The sequence below is a fragment of the Taudactylus pleione genome, unplaced genomic scaffold (assembly GCF_031769625.1).
Source record: "Taudactylus pleione unplaced genomic scaffold, aTauple2 ptg000441l, whole genome shotgun sequence".
Lineage (NCBI taxonomy): Eukaryota > Metazoa > Chordata > Amphibia > Anura > Myobatrachidae > Taudactylus > Taudactylus pleione.
The window spans coordinates 147,494-170,723 of record NW_028284843.1 but is presented as its reverse complement, the minus strand read 5'-3'; the positions used below and the strand labels follow the sequence as shown (position 1 = coordinate 170,723).

At 51.8% G+C, this 23,230-nt stretch overlaps 1 protein-coding gene across 1 annotated transcript in view; it reads left to right on the top strand.

Annotated features, from left to right (window-relative positions):
- The window catches only part of MASP2 (MBL associated serine protease 2), a 250,999-nt gene that overhangs the window by 173,133 nt on the left and 54,636 nt on the right, over positions 1 to 23,230 (top strand). The gene's annotated exons all lie outside the window — the stretch shown is intronic.

Below are 23,230 nucleotides of genomic sequence, written 5' to 3'. Positions count from 1 at the left end.
TATATATGAGATAGATAGATAGATATGAGAGAGATAGATATATATGAGATAGATATATATGAGATAGATAGATATATATGAGATGGATACTGTAGATATATATGAGATAGATACTGTAGATATATATGAGATAGATCGATATATATGAGATAGATATAGATATGAGATAGATGGATAGATATGAGATAGATACTGTAGATAGATATGAGATATATATGATATAGATACTGTAGATATATATGAGATAGATATGAGATAGATATATATGATATAGATAGATACTGTAGATATTAATGAGATAGCTATGAGATAGATACTGTAGATATATATGAGATAGATCGATATATATGAGATAGATATAGATATGAGATAGATGGATATATATGAGATAGATACTGTAGATAGATATGAGATATATATGATATAGATACTGTAGATATCTATTTTTCTCATATCTATCTCATAAATATCTACAGTATCTATCTCATATCTATCTAGCTCATATCTATATCTATCTATCTCATATCTATCTATCTCATATCTATTTTTCTCATATCTATCTCATATATATGAGATAAATATGAGATAGACACTGTAGATATATATGAGATAGATAGATATGAGATAGATAGATATAGATATGAGATAGATGAATAGATAGATATGAGATAGATACTGTAGATATTTATGAGATAGATATATATGATATAGATATACTGTAGATATATATGAGATAGATATGAGGTAGATACTGTAGATATATATGAGATAGATATGAGATAGATAGATAGATATGAGATAGATAGATACTGTAGATATATATGAGATAGATACTGTAGATAGATATGAGATAGATACTGTAGATATATATGAGATGGATAGGTATGAGATAGATATGAGATAGATATAGATATGAGATAGATTGATATGAGATATGATATAGATAGATATGAGAAAAATAGATATGAGATAGATATAGATATGAGATAAATTGATATGAGATAGATACTGTAGATATATCATACTTGCCTACCCTCCCGCTACCCCGCAATATAAAGAGAATCTCCCGTTTTCCCCACTGCCCGTCAAAACATCCTAACTGCGCATGCGCGACTCAGTCTGGATGTGACAAGGGTGGGGTTTGAGAGGGCACGACGCGCATGTCTGGACGTCATGCTTATTGGCCGGCCACCGCAGGATTGTGAGTGAGTAGCGGTGGCCAGCCGCCTAACCCAGCCCGATCCCGTGGCTGTATAAGAGAACATGCGCGGGTGGTCGGGCGTGTTGTGCTGCGGCAGAGCTGCCCTTACCTCCTCTCCACAATGCAGCAGAATCCGCCTTCTCTTCCTCCGCAGCCACGAGAACTGAGCAGCAGCAGCAGGAGAGTCATGTGAACCAGGTAAGTAACTGTGGAGACTGCACACTGGCCCGGGAGGGTGATTAGAGTGATATATGAGGGGAGGGGACACAGCTTCCAGTACACTCTGATATGTGGTATTATTATAATAATATAGGGGAGAGGGGACTGTACAGTGATATATGAGGGGAGAGGACACAGCTCCCAGTACATACTATGTGGTAGTATTATTATATAGGGGAAGATGGACTGTACAGTGATATGAGAGGAGGGGACACAGCTTCCAGTACACTCTGATATGTGGTATTATTATAATAATATAGGGGAGAGGGGACTGTACAGTGATATATGAGGGGAGAGGACACAGCTTCCAGTACACTCTGATATGTGGTATTATTATAATAATATAGGGGAGAGGGGACTGTACAGTGATATATGAGGGGAGGGGACACAGCACCCAGTACATACTATGTGGTATTATTATTATATAGGGGAAGATGGACTGTACAGTGATATGAGAGGAGGGGACACAGCTTCCAGTACACTCTGATATGTGGTATTATTATAATAATATAGGGGAAGATGGACTGTACAGTGATATGAGGAGGGGACACAGCTTCCAGTACACTCTGATATGTGGTATTATTATAATAATATAGGGGAGAGGGGACTGTACAGTGATATATGAGGGGAGAGGACACAGCTCCCAGTACATACTATGTGGTATTATAATAATATAGGGGAGAGGGGACTGTACAGTGATATATGAGGGGAGAGGACACAGCTCCCAGTACATACTATGTGGTATTATTATTATTTAGGGGAAGATGGACTGTACAGTGATATATGAGGGGAGGGGACACAGCTCCCAGTACATACTATGTGGTATTATTATTATATAGGGGAAGATGGACTGTACAGTGATATGAGAGGAGGGGACACAGCTTCCAGTACACTCTGATATGTGGTATTATTATAATAATATAGGGGAGAGGGGACTGTACAGTGATATATGAGGGGAGAGGACACAGCTCCCAGTACATACTATGTGGTATTATTATAATAATATAGGGGAGAGGGGACTGTACAGTGATATGAGAGGAGGGGACACAGCTCCTAGCTCATACTATGTGGTATTATTATTATATAGGGGAGAGGGGACTGTACAGTGATATGAGAGGAGGGGACACAGCTCCCAGTACACTCTGATATGTGGTATTAATGTATAGGGGAAGATGGACTGTACAGTGATATGAGAGGAGAGGACACAGCTCCCAGCACATACTATGTGGTTTTATTATTATATAGGGGAAGATGGACTGTACAGTGATATATGAGGGGGAATAACACAGCTCCCAGCACACACTGATATGTGGTATTATTATTATATAGGGGGAGAGGGGACTGTACAGTGATATGAGAGGAGGGGACACAGCTCCCAGTACATACTATGTGGTATTATTATTATATAGGGGAAGATGGACTGTACAGTGATATATGAGGGGAGGGGACACACCTCCCAGTACATACTATGTGGTATTATTATATAGGGGAAGATGGACTGTACAGTGATATATAAGAGAGGAGGGGACACAGCTCCCAGTACACTCTGATATGTGGTATTATTATAATAATATAGGGGAGAGGGGACTGTAAAGTGATATATGAGGGGGAATAGCACAGCTCCCAGCACACACTGATATGTGGTATTATTATAATAATATAGGGGAGAGGGGACTGTAAAGTGATATATGAGGGGGAATAGCACAGCTCCCAGCACACACTGATATGTGGTATTATATAGGGGAGAGGGGACTGTATAGTGATATATGAGGGGGAATAGCACAGCTCCCAGCACACACTGATATGTGGTATTATTATTATATAGGGGGAGAGGGGAATGTACAGTGATAATGATATATGACACATCTTGCACCGCAGCAACAGCATTGAGACACCAGCCCACACACAGCAACTGGACAGCCGTTACCCTTACCCACAATCCCCAGCACCTGCATTTTGCAGTATCCAACCCCGTTATTGCCGGCGTCTCACCCCTGAGTAGAAATAGATATGGTAGTGTATAGATCCCTTTCAGTAGATGTACCTAGAAGTGACGTAAAGTGGGGGCGGAAGTGCGGTTCCATAAAGGCCACCAAAAGTTGAAATTTGTTCGCTTGCCACGCTTCACTTGCCACAGGCTTATATTTCCCCTCCATGTGCACAGGGATAGTAACTATTGACGTTGGACATTGAGTGATGACCTCAGGGTACATCTACTGAAGGGGAACTATCCACTATCAAATAGATATGCCCATAGGTAAAGCTAGACACGCCCTTTGGGCGGAGCATGACACCCCCCCCCCTCGATGACACATACTACAACCGACTATAATCTCCCTGAAACTAATTATCAAAAGTAGGCAAGTATGAGATATATATGAGATAGATATGAGATAGATACTGTAGACATACGTGATATAGATATGAGATAAATACTGTAGATATATATGAGATAGATATGAGATAGATACTGTAGATATGAGATAGATATGAGATAGATGAGATATATACTGTAGATATATACGAGATAGATACTGTAGATATATATAAGATAGATATGAGATAGATAGATATGAGATGGATACTGTGTGTGTGTATATATATATATTTGAGATAGATAGATTTGAGATAGATAAATAGATAGATATGAGATAGATAAATAGATATGAGAGATAGATAGATATGAGATGGATAGATATATATGAGATAGATAGATATTAGATAGATATATAGATATGAGATAGATGGATAGATTATTATTATTATCCTTTATTTATATGGCGCCACAAGTGTTCTGCAGTGCCTTACATAGTACATAGAACTAATAGGTGAACAAGAAACAAGTAACTTACAGTATATTACAGTGCAGTACAAGGACACGATTTATATACATTGCTGCAATAGCGATTATTATAATTATTATCGTTTATATGGCGCCACAAGTTTTCCGCAGCGCCTTACAAAGTACATAAAGAAATATATTGATTTACAGTGACTTACAGTACATTACAATACATTACAGGGCATGGATAATATACATTCACGACCATAACACCCAGATAAGCAACAATGCAAAGCAATCAACTGTTACGTGCCCTGGTAGAGAGTAAGAAGTAGATGAAGGTATAGTAAGGAGATGCACAAGAGGGTAGAGGGCCCTGCTCATAGGAGCTTACATTCTAAGGGGGAGGGGCAGACAAACAGGGATGACACAGATGGGGTAGGCAGGGAGAGAGGAGTATGTAGCAGCAAGTTAAGATGAGAGCTGGAAGGCTTTGATTATAACACTCACAATAAGCAGCAGGGAGTTGGCAGTCACGTGTTAGGTGCCCGGAGTTGGCAGTCACGTGTTAGGTGCCCGGAGTTGGCAGTCACGTGTTAGGTGCCCGGAGTTGGCAGTCACGTCTTAGGTGCCCGGAGTTGGCAGTCACGTCTTAGGTGCCCGGAGTTGGCAGTCACGTCTTAGGTGCCCGGAGTTGGCAGTCACGTCTTAGGTGCCCGGAGTTGGCAGTCACGTCTTAGGTGCCCTAATGGGGAGTAAAGAGTAGAAGAAAATGTAAAGAGGAGCACATGAGGGAAGAGGTCCCTGCTTGTGAGAGCTACATTCTAACCAACAGTGCTCATCGCTAACCTTTAGCAAACAATAAATCTTCCGCTGGGACCCCAGCAGGGCTCAGTAAATGGCTTAATCCTCAGTAAAGGAACACCTTATGCTATTACCATGACGATGCTTGCTGTGATAAGGGAACAAGTGGAGCTTTGGAGGTGACCACTATGACAATCAATCCTTATTTCTTTTGCTGATTTTTCTTTCTTTTTTTGTTATAATATTTCTCATAATTTCATAATTTTTCATATTTCTTATATTTTTCCTCACTGCCATTCATATTCAATAACCAGAGACTCTTGTGGCGTTCTCATTGAGTAGAACATGGGAGGAAATGTTTTTGGTTTGGTTCAGGTTAAGTTGATAATTTTTAGTCTAGAGACGAAAACATCGGTATCCGGTTGTCTGATCGACCTCAGTTAGATCGACAAAACATACATCGACTCCATCGATGTCGACAAACTATAGATCGACTGCACCTCTATATCGACAAACACGAGATTGATACGGACATTAGATTGACACTACATATGATCGAAACAAAGCATACCGACAATATGAAGATCGACAAAACACATGATAGACATAATAAAAGATTGAAACTAAATAGGTCGTCAGTTAATAGATCGACATATAAAAGATCGACGAGTCCTAGATTGAAACTAAATAGGTCGACCGTAAATAGATTGACAAATAAATGATCGACATGTTACAGTTAGACAATACAAAAAGGTATACATCCTAGATGCTGCCCCACTAATAGCACATCCCCCGCCTCTACTTTCAACCGTGGCACTACAGGTCCCAGCCAGCCCTTAAATCCCTGTAAGTGCTTCTGGCAATGCAAGGCCCAACATCCACCCTGCAGCCCTTTTCCCTAATTGCTGGGCACCCCCATGCTCTGCAGTGCACCCCTTCAACCCCTGTGCTCCCCGCTATTCCTGGACGCCTGGACCTGGGGGCATATTCACCCTGGCAATAACAAGCCATCTAGCTTAAGACGTTGCCTGGCAGCATCTTAAGCTAGATGGCAGACTGGACGCCTGGACCTGGGGCATCTTCTCCCTGGCAATAACAAGCCATCTAGATTAAGACGTGAACATCTGGGAGCAGGTGAGTATGTGAGAGTATGTATGTATGTATGCATGCAATAAAACTTTATTTTCACGGTATGTGTGTCTTGTGTTTTTTTTTACACATTTGTTTACAGGTGAACTATATGTACCAGCGGGCCCTTAATGCCCGCATGCTGGTACTTGTGGTTTGCCAAGTACCAGCATGCTGGGGAGGCTTGCTGGGACCTGCAGTTCTACTGTAAAGACAATGTGAAAACTCTATTATTACACTACACATACACAATCAACCTGCCACCCACAGCCCAGGGATGGCGGGGATAGCCCCAGGATATCAGCCTAAGCCAGGGGTGCCCTGGAGAGGGGGACCCCTTTATTGAAGGGGTCCCCAACTCCCCAGGGATCCCTGGCCTCGGCTGACTAGTGGTCAGAGCTGATGTTGCGGCATGGAGGCCCGTTGAAGGGGCTTCCTTGGCTGTGGCATCAGTCCCCCGCTAGAAAGGGTCTGGAGCTGGATATACAGTCAGGTGCATAAATATTGGGACATTGACAGAATGTAATGTCCAGGGGTGGAGGAGACAATGGACCACTTCCTGCCTGCATGAGTGCCCCTTTAATGTAAAAGTTTATGAGGAGGTATCAAGGGCCATTGGAATCCCGTGCCTTTCGGGTCTTAGTTACCCTGAGTTGGCTTATGGGGTAGTCAGAAGGTACAGTGGATTTGATTTGACCACAATTTTTTTAGTTAGTTTAGCAGGTAGATACCACACGTGGGGTGCACGGTGTCATGTCTCCATACAGAAAGGTCCTCCTCTGTGAAGTGGTGGTGGGTTCGATTCTACAAGAGCTGAAGAGGATGATGGATCTGGATAGGGGGAGGCTAGACGCTGTCAGCTGGTTCTGTCGGTGTGGTTAGTTGAAGCCCCCTTGATTGGGTGCTGAATAGACTCTTTTTGTTCAGCTGGGAGTCTTTTTCTTCTTACATGATTTTGTTATTATTTGTATGAGAAGGTTTTGCATACATCTGCCCTATTACACTTGACCCTGCATGTCATAATAGATTGTAAAGAATCAAGAAAATGCTGATGTTTAACCCATTGCAACCATATATACTACTGTACATATTCCCCAGGTTGCTCCTTTGTGTGAAAATGGCATTTGTTGCTGTTTAGTTATAATAATAACCAGGTGTCTAATCTCAGTGCACCCTCTGCTGCCTCCATGCAATGCTCTTTGCACCCGCTGCAGGTAAACAATGTACCCAGAGGCAGAACCTTTACAGACTGGTCTTTTAGTGACCTACAGTATGTGACTGGCATACTCTGCTCTGCCTCCAGCCCAGCTCTGCTACCTCTTCCCATATACTTTGCTCTGCCTCTTCCCGTATACTTTGCTCTGCCTCCAGCCCAGCTCTGCTACCTCTTCCCCTATACTCTGCTCTGCCTCCAGCCCAGCTCTGCTACATATATCTCATCCTTGGGTGGGATGGTGGACAGTACCTAAATAGCAGTTCTGTCCCGCCAGAAGCGGGACAGTTGGGAGGTACAGTATGGCTAAAGCAAAATGCAATAGTATGTGGAGTTACAGCAACACAAGGGAGAGAGGACTAACACACAAAAAAAAGGCTATATAATATTGTGCTATGTCCCAAGTATTTAAGCACTTTGAGTCCTAGCAGGAGAAAAGTGCTATATAAATAATAACGTAGAGGTCAGATTGTATGCTGTGTGCCATTTTGTTGTGACTCCAGGGTATTGACTTTAAAATACTCCCTGGACCTACGTCGGAACATCTTATAAAACATATAAAGCATATAACATAGACTTATCAGTAAAACCCTGGTCACACAACTATAACATAAATGTGTATCGTGGTCCCTGTACAAGAGCCATGTCCCTTTGAAGTCTGTAGGAACAAACTTTGCAGGACAAATGTAATAGGATTGAGTTTTATCTTCAAAATGGGAAATCCTCTGGATGAGTATTTTTAATTGTGAGAGTTTTATGAGCCTATAAACATGCAAGTGTACATATTCTCGGACTCTGTTACATTGGCTGAGCTTAAAAAGTGAGAGAGGTTACTGCTAAACTCTGACATTTTCTAAACTCTCACCCTATTACACTTGACCCTGCATGTCATAATAGATTGTAAAGAATCAAGAAAATGCTGATGTTTAACCCATTGCAACCATATATACTACTGTACATATTCCCCAGGTTGCTCCTTTGTGTGAAAATGGCATTTGTTGCTGTTTAGTTATAATAATAACCAGGTGTCTAATCTCAGTGCACCCTCTGCTGCCTCCATGCAATGCTCTTTGCACCCGCTGCAGGTAAACAATGTACCCAGAGGCAGAACCTTTACAGACTGGTCTTTTAGTGACCTACAGTATGTGACTGGCATCTAAATGATTTTAATCAGAACAACAGGTCTCTCTATTGTTGTTAAAGTCCAACTCTTTCCAGAAGTCAAATGAATGCTGAAGTAGTGGAACAGTAAAAAATGTACTGTATAAAAATTCACAATAGGAGTACATGACCTAAGAAGCTATACAGGAACAAAGAGCACCATACCAGTGATCAGTATGTAATTGTAAGCAGCAATAAATAATGAATTATACATAGGGTGTGATGGGGTGCAGCATGAGTGACCTGTAGGAGGATGCACCAGGGCTGCACTAAGTTCTGCAGCAACTTTGCACGATAATAACTCAATATAGGATTCCCCGAGAGCGATGCTAGAGACCTGTTACTTGCTATAGAATCCCACAGGCTGGTGCATGGGACCACTTGCCACGTAATACAGAAAGGTAGTTACTAATTATTAGTTCCTCTCGCTGAAACCACTCCCACTTGTGTCCTGCCAATGATCATTGAAGTGGGGTTCACCTCAGAAGAAAAAATGCACCCACAATGGAAAAAAATCCTGGCTACGCTCTGGACAAGTTGACAGATGAAGGTGAGAGATGAGAAGAGAGTGTTGCTCCTCCTCTTGAGACCTGAGAGTGGGCAGAAGGAAGGGAGATTCCATCCATGTGTGTCTGGCCCCACTCACTGCCTCCCATAACAGCTGTGATAATGCGAAGTCCCTGGGATTCTAATGCAGTAATGGATCCTGTACATCATGCTCTGCATCCAGCCCAGCTCTGCTACCTCTTCCCCTATACTCTGCTCTGCCTCCAGCCCAGCTCTGCTACATCTTCCCCTATACCCTGCTCTGCCTCCAGCCCAGCTCTGCTGCATCTTCCCCTATACCCTGCTCTGCCACCAGCCCAGCTCTCCTACATCTTCCCCTATACCCTGCTCTGCCTCCAGCCCAGCTCTGCTGCATCTTCCCCTATACCCTGCTCTGCTCCAGCCCAGCTCTGCTACCTCTTCCCCTATACTCTGCTCTGCCTCCAGCCCAGCTCTGCTACATCTTCCCCTATACCCTGCTCTGCCTCCAGCCCAGCTCTGCTACATCTTCCCCTATACCCTGCTCTGCCTCCGGCCCAGCTCTGCTACCTCTTCCCCTATACTCTGCTCTGCCTCCAGCCCAGCTCTGCTGCATCTTCCCCTATACCCTGCTCTGCTCCAGCCCAGCTCTGCTACCTCTTCCCCTATACTCTGCTCTGCCTCCAGCCCAGCTCTGCTGCATCTTCCCCTATACCCTGCTCTGCTCCAGCCCAGCTCTGCTACCTCTTCCCATATACTTTGCTCTGCCTCCAGCCCAGCTCTGCTGCATCTTCCCCTATACCCTGCTCTGCTCCAGCCCAGCTCTGCTACCTCTTCCCATATACTCTGCTCTGCCTCCAGCCCAGCTCTGCTGCATCTTCCCCTATACCCTGCTCTGCTCCAGCCCAGCTCTGCTACCTCTTCCCATATACTTTGCTCTGCCTCTTCCCGTATACTTTGCTCTGCCTGTAGCCCAGCTCTGTTACCTCTTCCCCTATACCCGGCTCTGCCTCCGGCCCAGCTCTGCTACCTCTTCCCCTATAGCCTGCTCTGCCTCCAGCCCAGCTCTGCTACCTCTTCCCATATACTTTGCTCTGCCTCTTCCCGTATACTTTGCTCTGCCTCCAGCCCAGCTCTGCTACCTCTTCCCCTATACTCTGCTCTGCCTCCAGCCCAGCTCTGCTACATCTTCCCCTATACCCTGCTCTGCCTCCAGCCCAGCTCTACTACATCTTCCCCTATACCCTGCTCTGCCTCCAGCCCAGCTCTGCTACATCTTCCCCTATACTCTGCTCTGCCTCCAGCCCAGCTCTGCTACATCTTACCCTATACCCTGCTCTGCCTCCAGCCCAGCTCTGCTACCTCTTCCCCTATACTCTGCTCTGCCTCCAGCCCAGCTCTGCTGCATCTTCCCCTATACCCTGCTCTGCCTCCAGCCCAGCTCTGCTACATCTTCCCCTATACCCTGCTCTGCCTCCAGCCCAGCTCTGCTACATCTTCCCCTATACCCTGCTCTGCCTCCAGACCAGCTCTGCTACATCTTCCCCTATACTCTGCTCTGCCTCCAGCCCAGCTCTGCTACATCTTCCCTTATACCCTGCTCTGCCTCCAGCCCAGCTCTGCTACCTCTTCCCCTATACTGTGCTCTGCCTCCAGCCCAGCTCTGCTGCATCTTCCCCTATACCCTGCTCTGCCTCCAGCCCAGCTCTGCTACATCTTCCCCTATACCCTGCTCTGCCTCCAGCCCAGCTCTGCTGCATCTTCCCCTATACCCTGCTCTGCTCCAGCCCAGCTCTGCTGCATCTTCCCCTATACCCTGCTCTGCTCCAGCCCAGCTCTGCTACATCTTCCCCTATACTCTGCTCTGCCTCCAGCCCAGCTCTGCTACATCTTCCCCTATACCCTGCTCTGCCTCCAGCCCAGCTCTGCTACATCTTCCCCTATACCCTGCTCTGCCTCCGGCCCAGCTCTGCTACCTCTTCCCCTATACTCTGCTCTGCCTCCAGCCCAGCTCTGCTGCATCTTCCCCTATACCCTGCTCTGCTCCAGCCCAGCTCTGCTACCTCTTCCCATATACTTTGCTCTGCCTCCAGCCCAGCTCTGCTACCTCTTCCCATATACTTTGCTCTGCCTCTTCCCGTATACTTTGCTCTGCCTGTAGCCCAGCTCTGTTACCTCTTCCCCTATACCCTGCTCTGCCTCCGGCCCAGCTCTGCTACCTCTTCCCCTATACCCTGCTCTGCCTCCAGCCCAGCTCTGCTACCTCTTCCCATATACTTTGCTCTGCCTCTTCCCGTATACTTTGCTCTGCCTCCAGCCCAGCTCTGCTACCTCTTCCCCTATACTCTGCTCTGCCTCCAGCCCAGCTCTGCTACATCTTCCCCTATACCCTGCTCTGCCTCCAGCCCAGCTCTGCTACATCTTCCCCTATACCCTGCTCTGCCTCCAGCCCAGCTCTGCTACATCTTCCCCTATACTCTGCTCTGCCTCCAGCCCAGCTCTGCTACATCTTCCCCTATACCCTGCTCTGCCTCCAGCCCAGCTCTGCTACCTCTTCCCCTATACTCTGCTCTGCCTCCAGCCCAGCTCTGCTGCATCTTCCCCTATACCCTGCTCTGCCTCCAGCCCAGCTCTGCTACATCTTCCCCTATACCCTGCTCTGCCTCCAGCCCAGCTCTGCTGCATCTTCCCCTATACCCTGCTCTGCTCCAGCCCAGCTCTGCTGCATCTTCCCCTATACCCTGCTCTACTCCAGCCCAGCTCTGCTACCTCTTCCCCTATACTCTGCTCTGCCTCCAGCCCAGCTCTGCTACATCTTCCCCTATACCCTGCTCTGCCTCCAGCCCAGCTCTGCTACATCTTCCCCTATACCCTGCTCTGCCTCCGGCCCAGCTCTGCTACCTCTTCCCCTATACTCTGCTCTGCCTCCAGCCCAGCTCTGCTGCATCTTCCCTATACCCTGCTCTGCTCCAGCCCAGCTCTGCTACCTCTTCCCATATACTTTGCTCTGCCTCTTCCCGTATACTTTGCTCTGCCTCCAGCCCAGCTCTGCTACCTCTTCCCCTTTACTCTGCTCTGCCTCCAGCCCAGCTCTGCTACATCTTCCCCTATACCCTGCTCTGCCTCCAGCCCAGCTCTGCTACATCTTCCCCTATACCCTGCTCTGCCTCCAGCCCAGCTCTGCTACCTCTTCCCCTATACTCTGCTCTGCCTCCAGCCCAGCTCTGCTACATCTTCCCCTATACCCTGCTCTGCCTCCAGCCCAGCTCTGCTACCTCTTCCCCTATACTCTGCTCTGCCTCCAGCCCAGCTCTGCTGCATCTTCCCCTATACCCTGCTCTGCCTCCAGCCCAGCTCTGCTACATCTTCCCCTATACCCTGCTCTGCCTCCAGCCCAGCTCTGCTGCATCTTCCCCTATACCCTGCTCTGCTCCAGCCCAGCTCTGCTGCATCTTCCCCTATACCCTGCTCTGCTCCAGCCCAGCTCTGCTACCTCTTCCCCTATACTCTGCTCTGCCTCCAGCCCAGCTCTGCTACATCTTCCCCTATACCCTGCTCTGCCTCCAGCCCAGCTCTGCTACATCTTCCCCTATAACCTGCTCTGCCTCCGGCCCAGCTCTGCTACCTCTTCCCCTATACTCTGCTCTGCCTCCAGCCCAGCTCTGCTGCATCTTCCCCTATACCCTGCTCTGCCCCAGCCCAGCTCTGCTACCTCTTCCCCTATACTCTGCTCTGCCTCCAGCCCAGCTCTGCTACATCTTCCCCTATACCCTGCTCTGCTCCAGCCCAGCTCCGCTACCTCTTCCCCTATACTCTGCTCTGCCTCCGGCCCAGCTCTGCTACATCTTCCCCTATACCCTGCTCTGCCTCCAGCCCAGCGCTGCTACATCTTCCCCTATACCCTGCTCTGCCTCCGGCCCAGCTCTGCTACCTCTTCCCCTATACTCTGCTCTGCTTCCAGCCCAGCTCTGCTGCATCTTCCCCTATACCCTGCTCTGCTCCAGCCCAGCTCTGCTACCTCTTCCCCTATACTCTCTGTTCTGCCTCCAGCCCAGCTCTGCTACATCTTCCCCTATACCCTGCTCTGCTCCAGCCCAGCTCCGCTACCTCTTCCCCTATACTCTGCTCTGCCTCCAGCCCAGCTCCGCTACATCTTCCCCTATACCCTGCTCTGCCTCCAGCCCAGCTCTGCTACATCTTCCCCTATACCATGCTCTGCCTCCAGCCCAGCTCTGCTACCTCTTCCCCTATACTCTGCTCTGCCTCCAGCTCAGCTCTGCTACATCTTCCCCTATACCCTGCTCTGCTCCAGCCCAGCTCTGCTACATCTTCCCCTATACTCTGCTCTGCCTCCAGCCCAGCTCTGCTACATCTTCCCCTATACCCTGCTCTGCCTCCAGCCCAGCTCTGCTACCTCTTCCCCTATACCCTGCTCTGCCTCCAGCCCAGCTCTGCTACCTCTTCCCATATACTTTGCTCTGCCTCTTCCCGTATACTTTGCTCTGCCTGTAGCCCAGCTCTGTTACCTCTTCCCCTATACCCTGCTCTGCCTCCGGCCCAGCTCTTCTACCTCTTCCCCTATACCCTGCTCTGCCTCCAGCCCAGCTCTGCTACCTCTTCCCATATACTTTGCTCTGCCTCTTCCCGTATACTTTGCTCTGCCTCCAGCCCAGCTCTGCTACCTCTTCCCCTATACTCTGCTCTGCCTCCAGCCCAGCTCTGGTATATCTTCCCCTATACCCTGCTCTGCCTCCAGCCCAGCTCTGCTACATCTTCCCCTATACCCTGCTCTGCCTCCAGCCCAGCTCTGCTGCATCTTCCCCTATACCCTGCTCTGCTCCAGCCCAGCTCTGCTACCTCTTCCCCTATACTCTGCTCTGCCTCCAGCCCAGCTCTGCTACATCTTCCCCTATACCCTGCTCTGCCTCCAGCCCAGCTCTGCTACACCTTCCCCTATACCTTGCTCTGCCTCCGCCCCAGCTCTGCTACCTCTTCCCCTATACTCTGCTCTGCCTCCAGCCCAGCTCTGCTGCATCTTCCCCTATACCCTGCTCTGCTGCAGCCCAGCTCTGCTACCTCTTCCCCTATACTCTGTTCTGCCTCCAGCCCAGCTCTGCTACATCTTCCCCTATACCCTGCTCTGCCTCCGGCCCAGCTCTGCTACCTCTTCCCATATACTTTGCTCTGCCTCTTCCCGTATACTTTGCTCTGCCTGTAGCCCAGCTCTGTTACCTCTTCCCCTATACCCTGCTCTGCCTCCGGCCCAGCTCTGCTACCTCTTCCCCTATACCCTGCTCTGCCTCCAGCCCAGCTCTGCTACCTCTTCCCATATACTTTGCTCTGCCTCTTCCCGTATACTTTGCTCTGCCTCCAGCCCAGCTCTGCTACCTCTTCCCCTATACTCTGCTCTGCCTCCAGCCCAGCTCTGGTATATCTTCCCCTATACCCTGCTCTGCCTCCAGCCCAGCTCTGCTACATCTTCCCCTATACCCTGCTCTGCCTCCAGCCCAGCTCTGCTGCATCTTCCCCTATACCCTGCTCTGCTCCATCCCAGCTCTGCTACCTCTTCCCCTATACTCTGCTCTGCCTCCAGCCCAGCTCTGCTACATCTTCCCCTATACCCTGCTCTGCCTCCAGCCCAGCTCTGCTACATCTTCCCCTATACCCTGCTCTGCTCCAGCCCAGCTCTGCTACCTCTTCCCCTATACTCTGCTCTGCCTCCAGCCCAGCTCTGCTACATCTTCCCCTATACCCTGCTCTGCCTCCTGCCCAGCTCTGCTACATCTTCCCCTATACCCTGCTCTGCCTCCGGCCCAGCTCTGCTACCTCTTCCCCTATACTCTGCTCTGCCTCCAGCCCAGCTCTGCTGCATCTTCCCCTATACCCTGCTCTGCTCCAGCCCAGCTCTGCTACCTCTTCCCATATACTTTGCTCTGCCTCCAGCCCAGCTCTGCTACCTCTTCCCATATACTTTGCTCTGCCTCTTCCCGTATACTTTGCTCTGCCTGTAGCCCAGCTCTGTTACCTCTTCCCCTATACCCTGCTCTGCCTCCGGCCCAGCTCTGCTACCTCTTCCCCTATACCCTGCTCTGCCTCCAGCCCAGCTCTGCTACCTCTTCCCATATACTTTGCTCTGCCTCTTCCCGTATACTTTGCTCTGCCTCCAGCCCAGCTCTGCTACCTCTTCCCCTATACTCTGCTCTGCCTCCAGCCCAGCTCTGCTACATCTTCCCCTATACCCTGCTCTGCCTCCAGCCCAGCTCTGCTACATCTTCCCCTATACCCTGCTCTGCCTCCAGCCCAGCTCTGCTACATCTTCCCCTATACTCTGCTCTGCCTTCAGCCCAGCTCTGCTACATCTTCCCCTATACCCTGCTCTGCCTCCAGCCCAGCTCTGCTACCTCTTCCCCTATACTCTGCTCTGCCTCCAGCCCAGCTCTGCTGCATCTTCCCCTATAGCCTGCTCTGCCTCCAGCCCAGCTCTGCTACATCTTCCCCTATACCCTGCTCTGCCTCCAGCCCAGCTCTGCTGCATCTTCCCCTATACCCTGCTCTGCTCCAGCCCAGCTCTGCTGCATCTTCCCCTATACCCTGCTCTGCTCCAGCCCAGCTCTGCTACCTCTTCCCCTATACTCTGCTCTGCCTCCAGCCCAGCTCTGCTACATCTTCCCCTATACCCTGCTCTGCCTCCAGCCCAGCTCTGCTACATCTTCCCCTATACCCTGCTCTGCCTCCGGCCCAGCTCTGCTACCTCTTCCCCTATACTCTGCTCTGCCTCCAGCCCAGCTCTGCTGTATCTTCCCTATACCCTGCTCTGCTCCAGCCCAGCTCTGCTACCTCTTCCCATATACTTTGCTCTGCCTCTTCCCGTATACTTTGCTCTGCCTCCAGCCCAGCTCTGCTACCTCTTCCCCTTTACTCTGCTCTGCCTCCAGCCCAGCTCTGCTACATCTTCCCCTATACCCTGCTCTGCCTCCAGCCCAGCTCTGCTACATCTTCCCCTATACCCTGCTCTGCCTCCAGCCCAGCTCTGCTACCTCTTCCCCTATACTCTGCTCTGCCTCCAGCCCAGCTCTGCTACATCTTCCCCTATACCCTGCTCTGCCTCCAGCCCAGCTCTGCTGCATCTTCCCCTATACCCTGCTCTGCTCCAGCCCAGCTCTGCTGCATCTTCCCCTATACCCTGCTCTGCTCCAGCCCAGCTCTGCTACCTCTTCCCCTATACTCTGCTCTGCCTCCAGCCCAGCTCTGCTACATCTTCCCCTATACCCTGCTCTGCCTCCAGCCCAGCTCTGCTACATCTTCCCCTATAAACTGCTCTGCCTCCGGCCCAGCTCTGCTACCTCTTCCCCTATACTCTGCTCTGCCTCCAGCCCAGCTCTGCTGCATCTTCCCCTATACCCTGCTCTGCCCCAGCCCAGCTCTGCTACCTCTTCCCCTATACTCTGCTCTGCCTCCAGCCCAGCTCTGCTACATCTTCCCCTATACCCTGCTCTGCTCCAGCCCAGCTCCGCTACCTCTTCCCCTATACTCTGCTCTGCCTCCGGCCCAGCTCTGCTACATCTTCCCCTATACCCTGCTCTGCCTCCAGCCCAGCTCTGCTACATCTTCCCCTATACCCTGCTCTGCCTCCGGCCCAGCTCTGCTACCTCTTCCCCTATACTCTGCTCTGCTTCCAGCCCAGCTCTGCTGCATCTTCCCCTATACCCTGCTCTGCTCCAGCCCAGCTCTGCTACCTCTTCCCCTATACTCTCTGTTCTGCCTCCAGCCCAGCTCTGCTACATCTTCCCCTATACCCTGCTCTGCTCCAGCCCAGCTCCGCTACCTCTTCCCCTATAATCTGCTCTGCCTCCAGCCCAGCTCTGCTACATCTTCCCCTATACCCTGCTCTGCCTCCAGCCCAGCTCTGCTACATCTTCCCCTATACCATGCTCTGCCTCCAGCCCAGCTCTGCTACCTCTTCCCATATACTTTGCTCTGCCTCTTCCCGTATACTTTGCTCTGCCTGTAGCCCAGCTCTGTTACCTCTTCCCCTATACCCTGCTCTGCCTCCGGCCCAGCTCTGCTACCTCTTCCCCTATACCCTGCTCTGCCTCCAGCCCAGCTCTGCTACCTCTTCCCATATACTTTGCTCTGCCTCTTCCCGTATACTTTGCTCTGCCTCCAGCCCAGCTCTGCTACCTCTTCCCCTATACTCTGCTCTGCCTCCAGCCCAGCTCTGGTATATCTTCCCCTATACCCTGCTCTGCCTCCAGCCCAGCTCTGCTACATCTTCCCCTATACCCTGCTCTGCCTCCAGCCCAGCTCTGCTGCATCTTCCCCTATACCCTGCTCTGCTCCAGCCCAGCTCTGCTACCTCTTCCCCTATACTCTGCTCTGCCTCCAGCCCAGCTCTGCTACATCTTCCCCTATACCCTGCTCTGCCTCCAGCCCAGCTCTGCTACATCTTCCCCTATACCCTGCTCTGCCTCCAGCCCAGCTCTGCTACCTCTTCCCATATACTTTGCTCTGCCTCTTCCCGTATACTTTGCTCTGCCTGTAGCCCAGCTCTGTTACCTCTTCCCCTATACCCTGCTCTGCCTCCGGCCCAGCTCTGCTACCTCTTCCCCTATACCCTGCTCTGCCTCCAGCCCAGCTCTGCTACATCTTCCCCTATACCCTGCTCTGCCTCCAGCCCAGCTCTTCTACCTCTTCCCCTATATTCTGCTCTGCCTCTAGCCCAGCTCTGCTACATCTTCCCCTATACCCTGCTCAGCCTCCAGCCCAGCTCTGCTACATCTTCCCCTATACCCTGCTCTGCCTCCAGCCCAGCTCTGCTACCTCTTCCCCTATACTCTGCTCTGCCTCCAGCCCAGCTCTGCTACATCTTCCCCTATACCCTGCTCTGCTCCAGCCCAGCTCTGCTACATCTTCCCCTATACTCTGCTCTGCCTCCAGCCCAGCTCTGCTACATCTTCCCCTATACCCTGCTCTGCCTCCGGCCCAGCTCTGCTACCTCTTCCCAAATACTTTGCTCTGCCTCTTCCCGTATACTTTGCTCTGCCTGTAGCCCAGCTCTGTTACCTCTTCCCCTATACCCTGCTCTGCCTCCGGCCCAGCTCTGCTACCTCTTCCCCTATACCCTGCTCTGCCTCCAGCCCAGCTCTGCTACCTCTTCCCCTATACTCTGCTCTGCCTCCAGCCCAGCTCTGCTGCATCTTCCCCTATACCCTGCTCTGCTCCAGCCCAGCTCTGCTACCTCTTCCCATATACTTTGCTCTGCCTCCAGCCCAGCTCTGCTACCTCTTCCCATATACTTTGCTCTGCCTCTTCCCGTATACTTTGCTCTGCCTGTAGCCCAGCTCTGTTACCTCTTCCCCTATACCCTGCTCTGCCTCCGGCCCAGCTCTGCTACCTCTTCCCCTATACCCTGCTCTGCCTCCAGCCCAGCTCTGCTACCTCTTCCCATATACTTTGCTCTGCCTCTTCCCGTATACTTTGCTCTGCCTCCAGCCCAGCTCTGCTACCTCTTCCCCTATACTCTGCTCTGCCTCCAGCCCAGCTCTGCTACATCTTCCCCTATACCCTGCTCTGCCTCCAGCCCAGCTCTGCTACATCTTCCCCTATACCCTGCTCTGCCTCCAGCCCAGCTCTGCTACATCTTCCCCTATACTCTGCTCTGCCTTCAGCCCAGCTCTGCTACATCTTCCCCTATACCCTGCTCTGCCTCCAGCCCAGCTCTGCTACCTATTCCCCTATACTCTGCTCTGCCTCCAGCCCAGCTCTGCTACATCTTCCCCTATACCCTGCTCTGCCTCCAGCCCAGCTCTGCTACATCTTCCCCTATACCCTGCTCTGCCTCCAGCCCAGCTCTGCTACCTCTTCCCATATACTTTGCTCTGCCTCTTCCCGTATACTTTGCTCTGCCTGTAGCCCAGCTCTGTTACCTCTTCCCCTATACCCTGCTCTGCCTCCGGCCCAGCTCTGCTACCTCTTCCCCTATACCCTGCTCTGCCTCCAGCCCAGCTCTGCTACATCTTCCCCTATACCCTGCTCTGCCTCCAGCCCAGCTCTTCTACCTCTTCCCCTATATTCTGCTCTGCCTCTAGCCCAGCTCTGCTACATCTTCCCCTATACCCTGCTCAGCCTCCAGCCCAGCTCTGCTACATCTTCCCCTATACCCTGCTCTGCCTCCAGCCCAGCTCTGCTACCTCTTCCCCTATACTCTGCTCTGCCTCCAGCCCAGCTCTGCTACATCTTCCCCTATACCCTGCTCTGCTCCAGCCCAGCTCTGCTACATCTTCCCCTATACTCTGCTCTGCCTCCAGCCCAGCTCTGCTACATCTTCCCCTATACCCTGCTCTGCCTCCGGCCCAGCTCTGCTACCTCTTCCCAAATACTTTGCTCTGCCTCTTCCCGTATACTTTGCTCTGCCTGTAGCCCAGCTCTGTTACCTCTTCCCCTATACCCTGCTCTGCCTCCGGCCCAGCTCTGCTACCTCTTCCCCTATACCCTGCTCTGCCTCCAGCCCAGCTCTGCTACCTCTTCCCCTATACTCTGCTCTGCCTCCAGCCCAGCTCTGCTGCATCTTCCCCTATACCCTGCTCTGCTCCAGCCCAGCTCTGCTACCTCTTCCCATATACTTTGCTCTGCCTCCAGCCCAGCTCTGCTACCTCTTCCCATATACTTTGCTCTGCCTCTTCCCGTATACTTTGCTCTGCCTGTAGCCCAGCTCTGTTACCTCTTCCCCTATACCCTGCTCTGCCTCCGGCCCAGCTCTGCTACCTCTTCCCCTATACCCTGCTCTGCCTCCAGCCCAGCTCTGCTACCTCTTCCCATATACTTTGCTCTGCCTCTTCCCGTATACTTTGCTCTGCCTCCAGCCCAGCTCTGCTACCTCTTCCCCTATACTCTGCTCTGCCTCCAGCCCAGCTCTGCTACATCTTCCCCTATACCCTGCTCTGCCTCCAGCCCAGCTCTGCTACATCTTCCCCTATACCCTGCTCTGCCTCCGGCCCAGCTCTGCTGCATCTTCCCCTATACCCTGCTCTGCTCCAGCCCAGCTCTGCTGCATCTTCCCCTATACCCTGCTCTGCTCCAGCCCAGCTCTGCTACCTCTTCCCCTATACTCTGCTCTGCCTCCAGCCCAGCTCTGCTACATCTTCCCCTATACCCTGCTCTGCCTCCAGCCCAGCTCTGCTACATCTTCCCCTATACCCTGCTCTGCCTCCGGCCCAGCTCTGCTACCTCTTCCCCTATACTCTGCTCTGCCTCCAGCCCAGCTCTGCTGCATCTTCCCTATACCCTGCTCTGCTCCAGCCCAGCTCTGCTACCTCTTCCCATATACTTTGCTCTGCCTCTTCCCGTATACTTTGCTCTGCCTCCAGCCCAGCTCTGCTACCTCTTCCCCTTTACTCTGCTCTGCCTCCAGCCCAGCTCTGCTACATCTTCCCCTATACCCTGCTCTGCCTCCAGCCCAGCTCTGCTACATCTTCCCCTATACCCTGCTCTGCCTCCAGCCCAGCTCTGCTACCTCTTCCCCTATACTCTGCTCTGCCTCCAGCCCAGCTCTGCTGCATCTTCCCCTATACCCTGCTCTGCCTCCAGCCCAGCTCTGCTACATCTTCCCCTATACCCTGCTCTGCCTCCAGCCCAGCTCTGCTGCATCTTCCCCTATACCCTGCTCTGCTCCAGCCCAGCTCTGCTGCATCTTCCCCTATACCCTGCTCTGCCTCCAGCCCAGCTCTGCTACCTCTTCCCCTATACTCTGCTCTGCTCCAGCCCAGCTCTGCTACCTCTTCCCCTATACTCTGCTCTGCCTCCAGCCCAGCTCTGCTACATCTTCCCCTATACCCTGCTCTGCCTCCAGCCGAGCTCTGCTACATCTTCCCCTATAACCTGCTCTGCCTCCGGCCCAGCTCTGCTACCTCTTCCCCTATACTCTGCTCTGCCTCCAGCCCAGCTCTGCTGCATCTTCCCCTATACCCTGCTCTGCCCCAGCCCAGCTCTGCTACCTCTTCCCCTATACTCTGCTCTGCCTCCAGCCCAGCTCTGCTACATCTTCCCCTATACCCTGCTCTGCTCCAGCCCAGCTCCGCTACCTCTTCCCCTATACTCTGCTCTGCCTCCGGCCCAGCTCTGCTACATCTTCCCCTATACCCTGCTCTGCCTCCAGCCCAGCTCTAATACATCTTCCCCTATACCCTGCTCTGCCTCCGGCCCAGCTCTGCTACCTCTTCCCCTATACTCTTCTCTGCTTCCAGCCCAGCTCTGCTGCATCTTCCCCTATACCCTGCTCTGCTCCAGCCCAGCTCTGCTACCTCTTCCCCTATACTCTCTGTTCTGCCTCCAGCCCAGCTCTGCTACATCTTCCCCTATACCCTGCTCTGCTCCAGCCCAGCTCCGCTACCTCTTCCCCTATACTCTGCTCTGCCTCCAGCCCAGCTCTGCTACATCTTCCCCTATACCCTGCTCTGCCTCCAGCCCAGGTCTGCTACATCTTCCCCTATACCATGCTCTGCCTCCAGCCCAGCTCTGCTACCTCTTCCCCTATACTCTGCTCTGCCTCCAGCCCAGCTCTGCTACATCTTCCCCTATACCCTGCTCTGCTCCAGCCCAGCTCTGCTACATCTTCCCCTATACTCTGCTCTGCCTCCAGCCCAGCTCTGCTACATCTTCCCCTATACCCTGCTCTGCCTCCAGCCCAGCTCTGCTACCTTTTCCCCTATACCCTGCTCTGCCTCCAGCCCAGCTCTGCTACCTCTTCCCATATACTTTGCTCTGCCTCTTCCCGTATACTTTGCTCTGCCTGTAGCCCAGCTCTGTTACCTCTTCCCCTATACCCTGCTCTGCCTCCGGCCCAGCTCTGCTACCTCTTCCCCTATACCCTGCTCTGCCTCCAGCCCAGCTCTGCTACCTCTTCCCATATACTTTGCTCTGCCTCTTCCCGTATACTTTGCTCTGCCTCCAGCCCAGCTCTGCTACCTCTTCCCCTATACTCTGCTCTGCCTCCAGCCCAGCTCTGGTATATCTTCCCCTATACCCTGCTCTGCCTCCAGCCCAGCTCTGCTACATCTTCCCCTATACCCTGCTCTGCCTCCAGCCCAGCTCTGCTGCATCTTCCCCTATACCCTGCTCTGCTCCAGCCCAGCTCTGCTACCTCTTCCCCTATACTCTGCTCTGCCTCCAGCCCAGCTCTGCTACATCTTCCCCTATACCCTGCTCTGCCTCCAGCCCAGCTCTGCTACATCTTCCCCTATACCTTGCTCTGCCTCCGCCCCAGCTCTGCTACCTCTTCCCCTATACTCTGCTCTGCCTCCAGCCCAGCTCTGCTGCATCTTCCCCTATACCCTGCTCTGCTGCAGCCCAGCTCTGCTACCTCTTCCCCTATACTCTGTTCTGCCTCCAGCCCAGCTCTGCTACATCTTCCCCTATACCCTGCTCTGCCTCCGGCCCAGCTCTGCTACCTCTTCCCATAAACTTTGCTCTGCCTCTTCCCGTATACTTTGCTCTGCCTGTAGCCCAGCTCTGTTACCTCTTCCCCTATACCCTGCTCTGCCTCCGGCCCAGCTCTGCTACCTCTTCCCCTATACCCTGCTCTGCCTCCAGCCCAGCTCTGCTACCTCTTCCCATTTACTTTGCTCTGCCTCTTCCCGTATACTTTGCTCTGCCTCCAGCCCAGCTCTGCTACCTCTTCCCCTATACTCTGCTCTGCCTCCAGCCCAGCTCTGCTACATCTTCCCCTATACCCTGCTCTGCCTCCAGCCCAGCTCTGCTGCATCTTCCCCTATACCCTGCTCTGCTCCAGCCCAGCTCTGCTGCATCTTCCCCTATACCCTGCTCTGCTCCAGCCCAGCTCTGCTACCTCTTCCCCTATACCCTGCTCTGCTCCAGCCCAGCTCCGCTACCTCTTCCCCTATACTCTGCTCTGCCTCCGGCCCAGCTCTGCTACATCTTCCCCTATACCCTGCTCTGCCTCCAGCCCAGCTCTAATACATCTTCCCCTATACCCTGCTCTGCCTCCGGCCCAGCTCTGCTACCTCTTCCCCTATACTCTTCTCTGCTTCCAGCCCAGCTCTGCTGCATCTTCCCCTATACCCTGCTCTGCTCCAGCCCAGCTCTGCTACCTCTTCCCCTATACTCTCTGTTCTGCCTCCAGCCCAGCTCTGCTACATCTTCCCCTATACCCTGCTCTGCTCCAGCCCAGCTCCGCTACCTC